Source organism: Aulonocara sp. 'chitande type north' Nkhata Bay, linkage group LG3, assembly GCF_057382095.1.
Source record: "Aulonocara sp. 'chitande type north' Nkhata Bay isolate Kocher_YH1m ecotype deep benthic linkage group LG3, A_spYH_male_GT1.1, whole genome shotgun sequence".
NCBI classification, from domain to species: domain Eukaryota; kingdom Metazoa; phylum Chordata; class Actinopteri; order Cichliformes; family Cichlidae; genus Aulonocara; species Aulonocara sp. 'chitande type north' Nkhata Bay.
The window spans coordinates 48373828-48385895 of record NC_141346.1 but is presented as its reverse complement, the minus strand read 5'-3'; the positions used below and the strand labels follow the sequence as shown (position 1 = coordinate 48385895).

The following is a 12068-nucleotide window of genomic DNA, read 5'->3' as shown; positions in this document are numbered from 1 at the left end:
TGGGAATTATGTTTTCAAACAAAGCGTTAATTCCATAAACATTTATAGACTACTTTTGATTCTCACTGTATTACGGGACAAAGTGCGTCCCTTATTAGCTCAATACGGGACGTGTACTTTTGTTTCTAAATACGGGACGATTCCGTTTTTTAAGGGACGGTTGGCAACCCTAATTATAACTCACCCTCTGCCATCCTTCCATCTGACCTCTCTTAGCCTTCAATACCCACCACCACTATCATGTGCCACCCCTCCCTTTCCTTTTTCCATCTCCGCACATCACTATTTACCCTCTCTCCCTTCTCCGTTTCTTTCTCATCGCCCTCTTATCCTTGTCTGTCCAGTCTGTCTGATCTCCCGTGTCAGTGTGCCAAATCTGCGCGTTTGTGTGCGCACGCAGGCAAAGCTTACGTAAAAAGCCCCAAACGAAGGGAGGTTAGTACGGATCTGTGCTGCTTAGGCTGCTGCTGCTGACACCACAGACACACAGTCAACCCCACAGACACACACAGCACGCCAGGTGAGATTACATAAAGGCAAGGTGATGAAAGCCAAGCTGAGACACACCTAGTAGGTAATGTGATGCAAGACGGCTGGCTGACACTCAGACACACACAGATTCTCAATGGGAGGGTAGAGTGAAAAAGGATGTGAAAAGAATACAAGGATGATAAGAAAAGTTTAAAATTGGTGCCAAGTGGTAGATTTGACACTACTTCTAACTTCTGAATGCACTTTTGTTCATTTTGTAGTCGTGTGTGTGTGTGTGGGAGAGAGAGGGAGAGGGGCACAGAGCTCTGAGTTCCCAGTTCAGTGAGTGCTGGTGTGCACTGCATTGATTTACTCAATGATTCAGCACAAGAGAGCTAGCCATGCAGATATAGATTTGCCGTGTGTGTGTGTGTGTGTGTGTGTGTGTGTGTGTGTGTGTGTGTGGGGAATTGCATGGACATTACCTTTTCCGTCTGTGCGGCTCTATAATCCGAATCAGCTCCACATGTTATCCTGGTTTGAGGGTGTGTGTGTGTTTGTGTGTGTGTATGTTGCACAGATCTTGCCCCAGGTGTTTCTACTTATTCTGAGCCAGCACAGGGGGGTGGGAGGTTATTGTGTGCTTGCACTGAAACCTGTCCTACTCCACTCCACACTCACACATCCCCACACACATCAAAAGGAGACGGATATAGGTCAGTGTCAGACAACCAGAGAGTTGGAGAAATTCCAATCCCACGATATCTTCTTAGGCTTCTATAGATGAAGAAAACCTGGGAAATCCTGAATTACTCGCTCAATCCTGGCGCAGTATTCCGAAAAAGAGACTCGGGTTTGAAAAAAATCCAGGAATCCACTTTGCTTAAAATCCTATTTATGGCATCTTGATACGATTTCCTCATGGCTGGGTTCAACTTTTCTGTCTCAAGCAGTTCAGTCAAGTAAGAATCCAAGCAGTAGTCTTCACCTCCCCTTCTCACCACCTCTCTCCTCCATCACCCTCCCTTTGCTCCTTTTTTTGCCTCCACTCTCAGCTCCTTTTCTTTTATTCATTCATCTGGTCCTTTCTTCGTTCTTGTACACGCTCGGTTTTGATTCTTCCTCTTGTCCCTCACTTCCAGGAGCGGTCTCCGGTGTGTCTCGGGGCTCTTCTACACTCGCTGCTGCATTTGTTCTCCCACGCTGAATTAGCCGTTTGTTGATGACCTTGGAGGCAAGTGCAGAAAAGGTGGTTTGGGAGTAACCTGGGAGATGGCTGGAAAACCTAAAACGAGAGAGACGTAGTGTAAATGCAGTGTGTACTGTGCATGTGCTCCATTTTGAAAACTCCTTTTGTGTGCATCATAAATTATAAATCAGCCTTTCGCTGCTCCACCCTGCTGACCTCCCTTTTCCCTCTGATGCCTCCACACCTCCCTGTTTCCACAACTTCTGTCACTCACGCCTCTCTTACAGCCCCCTCCTCAACTTGCCACCCCTCATTTCTTTCTCCCTCGGTTTCCCACACTCCCTCTCTATCTCTCACCTGTCAGTCAGAGGGAATCGATAGCTCCGAGACCCTCTTAGCACTTCTCGGTAGGCTGCAATGGATGATTTTTGCGCTCACAAATGCACTCAGCACGCACACAGTCGTGCAACACATTTACACATGCTGGCGCACGCATCCAAGTAGCCATGCAGCGATACTCTCTGCAAGCACGCACAGCCTCTGCATCTCTCCGTTCACTTGCTCTGTCTTCGAATCTCACGCACAGACACACACTGAGCCTAATAAAACAACTGGTCTATTGATCAGTGGCACGAATGTCAGACGGTTCAAAAGTCCACCCGCCTCCACTCTCTGGCCTGTCAATCAAACCGGCACCTTTTAAGAAAGCAATCTCATTATCGTGCTTTAAATCTTTGCACTCTGTCAGTGTCTCTCGGCGAGTGTGTTCCTTTCAGTGTGCATCTATATGTTAGTGCCGCAGCTACATGTATGTTACAAGCCCACTGGATTTTTTTTTTTTTTTTTTACATTTAATTTTTATTATCTGCAATTCATTTCTTTTCGTTCCAGTTTCTCCCTCTTCTCCTCCTGTGCGCACTTTGCTACTTCAAAAGCACAGTAGAGCTATTTTTCTGTTTTTCGAGTCGTCTCATTGTTCTTTCATCTTCATCTAGCATCTTTCACCCCTGTTTTGCCCTCTGTGAGAAAAAAAGATGTATTTACTAACCTCGTTTTCCGGATCATTCCACCACCATGACTCCTGAAGCCGTCACATTTCTCCGTCTCCGCGGCTTTCGCTCTCTCAGCTCCGTGGAAAAACACCCATCTCTCTCTCTCTCTCTCTCTCGTCGGTATCTCTCTCTTCGTCTGCCTCTCTCTCTCCCGTTGGTCGTCCCCTCACTCGGTCGACAGCTGCAGCGCTCTGTCTGCCTCCTCTGTCGCTCTTCCGTCAGGGCTGTAGGCTGATTGAATTTTAAGTCATGTTAATCCCACAGAACAGGTACTGAATGAAGGAGGGGACAAAGAAGGGAGAGAGAAAATAACAGAATCCAGAGAGTAAGCTGGCTTGTATTTTTAGAAATCTCCTCTCTCCTCAGGAAGGGATCTTTCTTTTACTTGTCCTGCTTCCACAGAGTCACTTGACTCTTGATTTTGTTTTTTCCCATTTGTCTGCATCTCATCTTCTTTTCTTTTGTCCTTATCTGGGGAAGAAGTGTGGGTTTCTCATCGAGCAGCAAAGGAAAGCGCTGTGATCGGTCTCCGGCAGCGTCAAGCATCAGACTGAGAGAGTGTGTGCACAAGAGAGAGGCATGTAGATGAGGAGCAGGACAAATACAGGGCTGAGGTGTAGAGGGGTGGGGGGAGAGGAAGGAGGAAAAGAGACGGAAGATGTGCTATAGGAGGAGGAAGAGCCAAGATGAGGAGTTGGGGATGGAGAATGTGGGAGACTAACAATGAGGAAGAAGAGTGATGACAACGACCTACACTGGCTCAATGTAGTTAATTTAAAATAAGTAAAAGGATGCACTTTCAGAAAAATGTGTGCTCAGATGTAGATGTGGCACCGTGTTGTTTTTAGTCCATTGGTGGGATTTGTTATTCTATATATAGGAAATGCACAGAATAAGGATTTGGCACGCATTGCCCCCTCCCACCAGTTAGGTGTCTGTACTGGACCCCGTCTTTGTTATAAAGCCAAAGGTCAAAGAGCACTAATGAGGCGGTTTACTACTAATATGATTAAAATTGAGATACTTTAATATTAGTCTTCTGTTTCATTACATTTCACAGAGTTGGAGTTTACTGGCCCCATTGTTCCTTTATAGCTGCCCAATTCTTCACAGCTTAGATTTTTAAAAAAGTGCTGGAAACGTCCCTCAGAGATTTTACGTCTATATTGACATGATGACATCACACAGTAGCTGCAGATTTGTCAGCTGCACATCCATGTTGGGGAATCTCCAGCTCCAGTTTTAGATGACTTGAGTTTGTGACCGTGTCTCTTCCTACTGGGAGCGGCGTCAGAAGATAGGTGCACTGATCATAAGGGATGGACATGATCAGCAAAGGTACTCAGGTGGGCTGTAGTGTTTAAACAATGCTCAGTTACAGCAGCAGCCTGAACCGCTGGTACAAAGCAGGATGGATCCATGCTTTTCTTTCTGTTTATGTCCAAGTGTGACCCGACCATCCAAATGTCACAGCTGATTGAGGCTCATGAACATTTTTACACTCTTTTGTTGTCCAATTTTGGTGAGTCCATGTAAATAATAGCCTCAATTTCCTGTTCTCACCTTAAGAGTGTCGCCCATCGTCGTTTTTTTGCTGCTGCTTTAGCCGATCTGCTTCAACCTTCCACATGTTGTGTTCAGAGATGCTCTTCTGCATTTGTTATGCTTGTTTACAGCCTTGGTTATAATGAGCTGATACTTAAGTTACTGTTGCCTTCTCATCAGCTAAGATAGTCTGGCCATTCTCCTCTGACCTCTGGAATCAACAAGGCATTTTTGCCCAGAGAACTGCTGCTCACCGGATATTTTCTCCTTTTCCGACCATCCTCCGTAAATCCTAGAGATGGTTGTGTGGGGAAAATCCCAGTAGTTCAGCAGTTTCTGAAATCCTCAGACCAACCTGTCTGGCACCAGCACTATGGCACACTGATAGCCACTTAAATCACATTTCTTCCTCATTCTGACGCTCGGGTTGAACTTGATCAGCTCTTCATGTTCACATTTTCTAAATGCATTCAGCTGCTATCATGGGATTAGATATTTCACATACCTTTAGATATTTGCATTAGCGAGTGAATGTACACAGACAGACGGAGATGTATCGAGATATTTCTCTCTCGATATATCTGTCATAGATATCTATAGATAGAGCTCTATTTATCTATAGATATCTCGATATATATCTATATACAGAGAGATGGATATCGAGATATTGATACAGAGAGATGGATATCGAGATATTGCGATATCTAATGCATGTTATCTACTCTCACATTTACATTTCTACATGCAAGCCTAGAAAACCTTTTTCTCTATATCTCACTTCAGCATGCTGGAAAGAATAAGGAGAAGTTCTCCCAGGTTTCTCTTTTCCACAGTGTGCACAGTTATTCATTTTGGCCTTCCAGGTATGAAGCTCTTACTGAGTTCCGGGATTTTTTTTTTTATTTCTTTTTAATATATTTTTTTTTTACTTTGCAAAATTTAGAAAAAAGTAGCCATGGGGTTAAACTAACTACATGCAGGTGTGTTTGCAAAGTGTTTCTTGCTGAGAAAGGAAATACAAGGAGTGAATTGCACAAATGGGGGCAATAATGCACATTTTCAGATGGTCTCCATGCAAATGCAAGCATAATTAGCACTTAATTGTATACATAAAAGTGACATAAGTAGTTGTGTGACAAAATAAGAGACCTTAGGAGAGAAGCTAAGGTTCCGCATGCTGCGTCTCTTTGGTTTGCTATAGATTGAAGCATACAATGAGGCCCGATCACCTTCTGTTAAAAAACAGGCCTGAAAGATTGTGGTGCAGTCATATATAGAGAAGTACTGATAAAACATATTTCGGATATAATATCTCCAAACTGCAATTGCAGGATTTCGTAGTTGTAGGGGTATTTTTACACAAAATGTGATGGAGGGTTGGGTGGACAGAAGGAAGGAGAGATGGAGGAGGGGGAGGAAAAAAAGACGGCTGGTGTGACAAGGGGAAGCGAAGTTTTTACCGCCTCGAGCAATTCTCAGTCGGACCAGGATGAGAGCGGGAGCAGACGATGATGATTAAGAGAGAGAGGACGGGGACGTAGGGAAGGGGCCAAAGATCTCTGAGGGCATAAAGGAGATAAGTGAGGAAGAGAGGGGTTACTGAGAGATAGAAGAGAGGGCTGGATGGAGTGATAGGAAGGCGATAGGAGAGAGTGAAGCTGATACTACTTCAAACGGTGGTCGAGGGCTTGATTTCCCTGCCGCGCTGATAGCTGCTGGGAACGGCCGTGAAATGGAAACCATCTTCGGGCGCGTGTATGTGTGTCTGTGTGTGTCCCATTACTAAGGCAGGACCTAAAACATCAGAGCTATTGGATGTTGGAATTAAGTCACTCCCAAATTTCACATAAGCGCAGTTCTGTTTTGCAACAAAATCTCACACTGGAGATGAAACTTCAGAGAGAGATGGTAGGAAAGAGATGAGGGATGGAGATGTGGTTCTGTTATGGGTGAATTGGTTTTTCGTGTATCTAAATTTCAACCCAAGACTCAATTTTTTGTTCATCTTTCACAATTTATGGCCCCCTTCCTGTTTATCTCCTTTCTTCATTTCCATTTCAAGCATTTGACTCCCCATCATTCATTTTTTTTCTTTCTTATATCTGTCGCTCCTTGATCTCTCCCTCTTGACTTTTTATTTATTTTTTTTCCCTGCTGCTTTGGGCCAACATATTTTTAACTTTGTAAGCCAAACCTCCCTCAAAGGAAGGTCCAGCAAGGGGATGTTTGATATATTATTTCATCCAGTCATTTAGAGCGGCCAGTTGATGGCCCGTTGATTCACAATTAATCAAACCTCTAGTGTTGTAGCACCCAGTTCTCTTCCCGGAGCGAGCGACCTTGCTGAACGAAATAAATGACATGACCTAATGCTGGCTAACGGATCAAGTGAGTCAGGAGAAACTCTCATTACTGGCACAGAAGTTGGTTTATATACATCCCACAATCAGTGCACTTATGAATAAAATACAATGCATTTTCACATAAAGTAGGGCGAAGGTGCATCCTAAGCAGATCATCTGCTTCTACAGCTCAATCTGGTTAAAGTAAAGCACACAAGGGGAAAGTCTTTTTTTCCTTCGGACTGAGAACTAAGCAGAAAGATTGGCAGGATGTGAAGTTCACTCTGAGTAGCACTGCACTTAATCAGAAAGAGGCCAGACCTGTTCTGGTTTGGTCAGGCCAAATTAGCCCTCAAAGTGAAAACGGTTGCAGGGGAGTCGGCCTACTGACCCGCCGCTGAACACATCCATCGATGTCTCTCTTTTGGTTCAGTGGTCAACTCACTAGTGGTGTGTGCCATCAGTTGCATATTTGTTTCTGACGGGAAATTAAAGCAGCATGTTGGATTTAGCAAAGGAGTTTGTATTTGAACATCCACACCTCTCCAAAATTGACAGAAAGCAATGAGCTGTGAAGAAGACGAACAAAATCTAATGTAGATGCGAGCACCATAAAGCTAAATAAGACTTTCCTGTTTTTACTTTCTGCTCTTTTCCTGTGTTCAAAGATTTGGTCAGTACTTCTCACAGTGCAATAAAAAAAAAAACAGAGCAGTGTCCCTGCCTAGAGGTTGTGCATATTCGTGCTTGCTACCATCTCTTTTTTTTTGACACTTTTTATTTGTTTAGGAACATTTTTATGCAAAAAGAAAAAAGAAAAAACAGAAACAGTATGAGGTCATGGGAAGATAACATACACCTGTACATACATCTGCACATCCACACATACATACGTCAACAAGTCTGCATTGCTAATTCTATGCATTAAAGGGTGCTGCCACAAGCTGTAAAGTCCAGCCATTTTCTCCACCGTCTCCTTCCCAAATCTCCCTGCAGTCGCAGAGTGAAAGTCATACATTCCATCAATTTGACGTCTTCCACTATAGAGGTAAAAAGTGTTACAGTGGGAGGATCTCTACAGAGCCAGCGTTTTGTTATGGCCTTCTTCGCAGAAGCCAAGAGAACTTTCAGAAGGTAAACATCATCTGCAACTAAATCGTCTGTAAAATATCCCAGATACAATGAGGTAAATGTACAAGACACGTGGAATCCCAACACCTCTGTAATTATCTTTATAACTTCCGTCCAGAAGGGTCGTATGAGTGGGCAGGACCAGAATATATGACCGTAATCAGCCATGACTTCCCCACAATTCCTCCAGCAAAACGCAGGTGTAGCACTGAATTTAGACTTCTGTTTAGGCGTTATGAAATAGCGTATAATGTTCTTCCAGCAGAAGTCCCGCCACATGTTGGAGTTAGTTGTGGTAAACTGTGTCTCCCAGATCCGTGCCCACCCATCTTCTGTAATCACAATGTCCATTTCTTTTTCCCATTTCTGCTTTATGTAAATCGTTGAGTGCCCTTTGAGCTTAGTCAGACATTTATACAGTTTACTTATCAAGGCTCTGTTACTCCCAGAGTCATAAGCATCAATGAAAATATTAACAATCGAGAAGTCTCCACGGACACAGCTCTTCAGTCTTTTGCCAATATAGTCACGGAGTTGCAAGTATCGAAAAAAGTCTTGTTTCCCGAGATCGTAAGTCTTGCATAGGGTATCAAAAGCCATAATTTTAGATTTTACAATAACCAAACACCCAGCAGTGATTCCATGCCACACCCATTGTTTAAATCTACTATCGTGGGAAGCAGGTAGAAAATCAGGGTCATACGCTGGCCACCTCAGAAGTTTTATCTCTTCCTGGAGTTGCGCCTGCTTGACCACTCCCCTCCATATTTTTAATGTAAAAGTGACCCAGTGGCTGGGCGTCAAGGTATCGTCCAAATCAGAAGCCGCGTGACCAAGTCTAGACTGGATTGGCGTGTCTGAGAGAGACATCTCAATAGTCTTCCACCTCGCACAAAAAGATGGATTACACCAACACACCAAGGACCTCAGCTGAGCAGATAAGTAGTAATTCCTTAATGAAGGTAGAGCCAAGCCCCCTTTGTCTTTCGGCAACTGCAAAGTAGAGAACTTCACCCGTGGTCTTTTGTTAAGCCAAATGAATCTCGAAATCTGCTTATTCCATTCCCTGAATTGCTTCTCTGGAATTTGAATAGGTAAAGCAAGAAAAAGATAGAGTAGTTTGGGGAGAATATTCATTTTAATTATCTGTATCCTGTTGCCAAGGTCGAGAGGGAGCAAGGCCCAAATGTTGAGATCGCTATATATTTCTCTATTAATACGACTGTAATTAATATCGTACAGTTGTGTCAGATCTCTAGGCAGAAACACTCCCAAATATTTGATAGCAGTTGCCTCCCAATTAAACTTGAATTTTGCCAGTAGTGTCTGGTCCGGAGAAAAATTAAATGACAGAACTTGAGTTTTTTTTACATTAAGGACATACCCTGAATACAGGCCATATGTTTCCAACATCCCCATTAATACTGGTATACCTGAGCTGGGATCCATGATTGTCACCAAGACATCATCTCCATATAAACACACCTTGTACTCGTCCCCTCCTATTACAATCCCTTTCAACGATGTTTCCTGACGTATAGCCTGGGCTAGAGGTTCGATAAACAAGTTGAAGAGGTAGGGGCTTGCTGGACACCCCTGTCTACATCCTCATTCTAAAAAAATTGTATCGGAGAGGCTACCGTTAATTTTTATTCTGGCAGTAGGGAGAGAATAAAGAGCTTGGAAACATCTTATAAACTCGCTACAGAAACCAAATCTTTTCATCACTAGGAAGAGGAAGTCCCAATTCACTGAATCATATGCTTTTTCAGCATCTAAGCTAAGAATAATTGAGCTTTTTTTCTTATTATTAATGTGTTCGATGATGTGTAAAGCTCGTCTAATATTATCGTGGGTTTGTCTATTTTTCAAGAAACCCGTTTGGTCTTCATCAATCAAAGAAGGCATTACAGCATCCATTCTTCGCACCAAAATAGTTGTGTATAGTTTATAGTCTGAGTTCAGGACACTTATAGGCCTATAAGATTTGCAGTTTAGTCTATCCTGTCCCCCCTTTGGCAAAACCGATATGAAGGCCTCCTTCCAAGAGGGAGGTACCAGACCTCCTTTCAAAATGTAGTTAAAACTAGTTTCCAACAGGGGAAGAAGGCTTTCCTTCATGGTTTTGTACCATTCGGCAGGGAGCCCGTCGGTACCTGGCGATTTATTGGATTTAAGGCTGGAGATAGCTTTAATTATTTCTTCCCGAGATATTAAGGACGTTAACTTACTATTTGCTTCTCGACCAATCGTAGGCAGGTCTAAGGAATTCAAAAAGTCAGTCATCTTATTTACATCACCCTGAGTAGATTGACTATATAAGGATTTGTAATACTTTTCAAACGCTTTTTGAATTTTATCCAGGTCAGTTACAACAACCAACCGGGTCTCTAATCTTATAAATATTATTTTCAGCTTGCTGTTTTCTAATCCGCCACGCCAACTGCTTCGCCGCCTTAGGCCCCGCCTCATAATACCTCTGTTTCATGAACCTTATGTTTTTCTCTACTTCTTCGCTCAATATCTTATCTATCTCCTGCTTAATCTGTCTGATCTGGTGGGTTACTGTAGTATTTTTATCCTTTAGACCTGACTGTTCCAAGGCCATTAATCTATTCTGCAGTTGTAACAATTCTTGTGACTTTTTCTTTTTAATCATGGTCGACCACGCAATTATTTTACCTCTGAGGACAGCTTTGGCTGCATCCCATACAATACTGTGATTTGTCTCTCCATTATCATTGTCCTGCAGGTACAAGTTAAGATCGGCTGTCATTTGTTTCACAAAAGCGGGGTCATTTAACATACCGGTATTTAGTCTCCACAAAGTTGTCTTCCGTGTCCCGTCCAAATGTAACGTTATATAAAGTCCACTGTGGTCAGAGACATCTCTTGGACCTATTCTGCAATCTTTTATCCTGTGTAAATCCCTATTAAACATAAAACAGTAATCTATCCTCGAATACACTGAGTGTCGAGCAGAGTAAAAAGTGAATCCTGACGCTGACCCATGGATAGATCGCCACACGTCAATAAGCCCTAATTCCGTTAACATTCCTTTAACCCGTTTCCCTCCAGACGTGCTTTTCCTGTCCCTATTATTTGAGTCTAATCTGGGATTTAACAGTAAATTAAAATCTCCTGCACAAATAAGAGTTCCCACCGTTTCCTTAGAGATCAAATCAAATATCTTCTTAAAGAAGCTTGCGTTGCTTCCTGGGGGTGCATAGACATTTAATAGTGTGACCGTCTTATTCTCTATTCTACCTTTTACTAAAACAAACCGACCTTCCTTATCACTTATAGTAGATATATGTTCAAATTTTATTTTATTTGAGATAAGGATAGCTACTCCTCGTTTTTTCCCGGCCCTATACGATGAATAAAATGTATGTCTGAAACCCATCTTTTTTAATTTCTCATGTTCTGCATTATCTAGATGAGTTTCTTGCCAATATGCCAAGTCTACTGTCTCCTTTTTCAATTTGGCAATTAATTTGCTTCTTTTAATAGGGCTATTCAGGCCATTTACATTTAGTGACAGCATTTTATAGAAATTATAAGCCATCAAGTGGATATGTGGAATACAACATAATCAACCCAGACCTCAGAACATCACAACCAGAACTCACTGAACAGCAAACACACAAAACATTAACAGGAGCTTCCAATACAAAGGATATAACAGTATCCTTTGACATTGAGGGGACTGGCCACAGGGTGGGGCCCCTCATCCGACAAGAGGGGAGTGACCGACAAAAAAGCCAAAAAAGGGCAAAAAATAAACGAAACAGTCTCTTATCGCTACTAGACATAACGTGGTGGTTCTCTAACCATGTCCGTAGGCACCAACCTAAAGAAATATGAATTCTGAAGGATACGAAAGTCAGTGTTCCTGCGGTTAGATTATCAAAACTCTACCGCCAGCTATCTCACCGTTGTCCCGCCATCAGCTGTTCACTCGTCTGCTGGCAGTTTTTCTTGCTCCCTCCGGAATGCTTGGAGTTTTTCCCGCACGTGCTGCTGGAAGCCGCCCCCGCAGTGTGCTGTCTGCGTTTCCCAAGGAAGTAGCTGCTTTATCGTGTCCTCTGTCATCCTGTTGGTTTGGTTCCCCAAGGTGATCTTACCCACGGCTATTCCCCGCTTTCTTAAATCCTCGGCAGCTTGGCTCGCGGTATTATATAGGACATTGCCTGACGCATAAAACACTCGCATCTTACTTAGTGGTGTCTGGAAACGGATCCCGTTGTCCTTCAAAGCCTTCTTAACTGGGATATATTCCCGTCTCCTTTTCTGCACTTCCAGAGAGTAGTCATGATCGAAATACACCCGTTTGTT

General features: G+C 43.0%; 2 protein-coding genes across 3 annotated transcripts in view; one reads left to right on the top strand and one right to left on the bottom strand.

Annotated features, from left to right (window-relative positions):
• Nucleotides 1-3238, bottom strand: part of LOC147335944 (leucine-rich repeat and fibronectin type-III domain-containing protein 4) — a 39546-nt gene extending 36308 nt beyond the window's left edge. Inside the window, exons 1-2 of the mRNA XM_086284174.1 lie at nt 2709-3238; nt 957-1756 (exon numbers count right to left, since the gene is read on the bottom strand). The gene's annotated coding sequence lies outside the window, so the exon portion shown is untranslated. The remainder of the gene's footprint in view (nt 1-956; nt 1757-2708) is intronic.
• Nucleotides 1-12068, top strand: part of pcxb (pyruvate carboxylase b) — a 319257-nt gene that overhangs the window by 229765 nt on the left and 77424 nt on the right. The gene's annotated exons all lie outside the window — the stretch shown is intronic.